The sequence below is a fragment of the Phocoena sinus genome, chromosome 3, assembly GCF_008692025.1.
Source record: "Phocoena sinus isolate mPhoSin1 chromosome 3, mPhoSin1.pri, whole genome shotgun sequence".
Taxonomy (NCBI): Eukaryota; Metazoa; Chordata; class Mammalia; order Artiodactyla; family Phocoenidae; genus Phocoena; species Phocoena sinus.
In genome coordinates, this window is record NC_045765.1 from 141,069,312 (window position 1) to 141,072,118 (window position 2,807).

At 43.7% G+C, this 2,807-nt stretch overlaps 1 pseudogene; it reads left to right on the forward strand.

Annotated features, from left to right (window-relative positions):
• The first annotated feature begins 483 nt into the window (after positions 1-483).
• LOC116752429 lies at positions 484-656 on the forward strand (annotated as a pseudogene).
• The last annotated feature ends 2,151 nt before the right edge of the window (positions 657-2,807 follow it).

The window sequence follows — 2,807 nt, forward strand, 5'->3', positions numbered from 1 at the left end:
GTGTATATATAATACACATATTTGATTATATATATATATAATAGATATACATATAATCAAGTGGCTGTGAGTTATTTGTTGGGTGTTTTTGTTTTGCTTTGTTTTTTTAAACTGGACCCAAAGAGAAAGGTAAGAAAAAGGTGCTTGGTTTATAGGAATATAGGAAACAATGGTTTACTTACCCTAACCCTAAAAGTCCTTCTGTTTTCTTTTCTTTATTTGTTTTCAGGGGTGGAGAAAGTAGTTGGTCTCCTTTCAAAATACCAACTATCTATCTGAGTCAGTCCTTATCAGCTTTTCTCAGCAAGACCATTCACAACTTCTCAATAATGGGAAACACAACAAGAAAGAAAAAAATTAATCTCAGGAGAAAAAAAAAATATGGATTCAGAAGACCAAAACAATAGGCTTACTATAACAACACATCGATTAGATGCAGCAGGAAATAGGACTGGAATAATGGCTCAGGAATTACAGGAAAGAATCGCTTCCCGGCCTTTTGGCTACGATCAAGTGTAGTATCTGCTCTCATCAGGTTAATATCTGAGGACAATACAGTAAATGGAGCACATTTGTGGAGCTGGGAATTGGAATAGGACTTTGCTCCATTCACGCCACACCTGGACCTGGTATTTTCCAGGAATGGTGCACCTCCTCTCATAACAACGAAGAGCAGACTTTGCCTTCCTCACCTTTTCTTCATCGCTTTGCTCCTCTTTGCCCTTCCAGAGTGAGGTACTGTTATTCTCGCGAGGTTTCATGCAGCCTTGGCTCCACCCACCATACCTTGGCAGGGCGGTCTTGTTTCCTTTTCTCCCCATTTTGGTCTCATCTGCCAACTTGCAGCCGGTGGGTGGCTCTCTTTAGTTTGAGTATGGCACTGACCTTTGCGGGTTTTTAAGCAAGTTATTGGTGAGTGTCTTCATTATTACCACTCTATGCTGTTGCTGTCATTGGCCCAAGGACTTTTTTCAGTAGCTCTCAGAGTGGCAGCAACCCTAAATCCAAGAGCTAGTTTTATCGGCTCTGTGGAAGTAACGTCTCCAGGTAACAGAAACTTCAGCCGCCTTACAGGCTCCGTGCTCTTCCCTAATTCAAGCCAGCCTGACCACCAGGTGGCTATGCCTTAGATGGTCGGTCCCTGCCATCCGGCCCCTCGGGGTGCCCTATGCCTGTGGTCTCAAGGAGCCGGGGCCTGCCAGCTCTTCCACATTTCCAGTCTCTTACCCCATAAGGCTCTCTGTATTCTCTTGGACCTCTTCTCCAACCCTGCTGAGAGTTCTGAAACCTTGTTCTTCTGATCAACCACCCTATTCTCAACCTCCTTCTCTTAAAAAGAAAAACAAGAATTATAGGATAAAGCATCTGAGAACCCTGTTTCCTTAGGGTTTTAGGAAGCACTTCTGTGGAGCTGTTTTATTCATAAAATATTTCATAATATTTTATCAGAAACATCTGGTTCTATTCCTTGACCCACAGATAGGGGAAGAGCTTTTGTGTCATGAAAACTGGAGGGAGGCTTGTGCATTTCTGGATCCAACAAGAGCAAGAGTGGCATTGATCACTGTCCGCTCAGTTTTCCACCTTCTCACAGGCAACACCAAAGTGCATTTAACTCATTCATGCGCTTACAATGATAGCTTAGAGGACAAGCTCAGGCTCCAGCCCATTACTAGCTGGGTGATGGCAATAAAGTCACTTAACCTCTCTAGGCCTCCGTGTCCTTACTTTAAAGCAAAAATGATACCAGTCCTAACCTCATAGGGTTTTTGTGAAGATTCAATAAGCTAATGTGGATGTGATGGCCATGATAAAGAACTGTTCATCTTTTATGTTGTAGGAACATCACTGGTGAACAACCCCAGCTCTTGTTGTTTGGGATCCACTATAATATATTCCCACAAGGCTGCTCCCAGCTAATGGCCAAGCATGATAGGGGAACAATTGCAGGTCATTTGAGATATGAGACCCCTTCCTCCCAAAGATGACTTTGGTTTAAAGACTCCCACTGACTTGGCAGAACATTTCTTGGAATTGCATTGCAGCTCGAAACTTTCTACCCAAGCTTCCGTCCTCCCTGTCTTCTTCCACAGGTGTCAGATGATCACTGTGGTAGGAAGACTCTTGCCACTTTCTACTACTTCCTCCCCTTTTATCTTTACAGGTTTTTCACCCACAATAAGCCCCTTTTTTTTTTTAGAAGATGTTGGGGGTAGGAGTTTATTAATTATTTGTTTTTGCTGTGTTGGGTCTTCGTTTCTGTGCGAGGGCTTTCTCTAGTGGCAAGCGGGGGCCACTCTTCATCGCGGTGAGCGGGCCTTTCACTATCGTGGCCTCTCTTGTTGCGGAGCACAGGCTCCAGACGCGCAGGCTCAGTAGTTGTGGCTCACGGGCCTAGTTGCTCCGCAGTATGTGGGATCCTCCCAGACCAGGGCTCGAACCCGTGTCCCCTGGATTAGCAGGCAGATTCTCAACCACTGTGCCACCAGGGAAGCCCAGGCCTTTTTGTTTTTACCCCGTCTTAGTGTCTACAAACACAGATGGTAAAAACCAACATCTGGTATTCATAGATACACATATGTGTACAGCTATCCCTGGTATGTAGTACATGCTCTATAAATAGTGTTTTTATTATTAATGAATAGAGTGATAGGTAGCATAACCATGAATGGTCGTGGGAATTCAGAAAATGGAAAAATCATTTCAAACCAAGACATTCAGAAAGATTTTGTAGGTGAGTTAGATTTAGAGCTAGCTGGAAGATTCTCTAAAGTGAGATTTGTTGAAGATTGGGGACAGGCAATTTG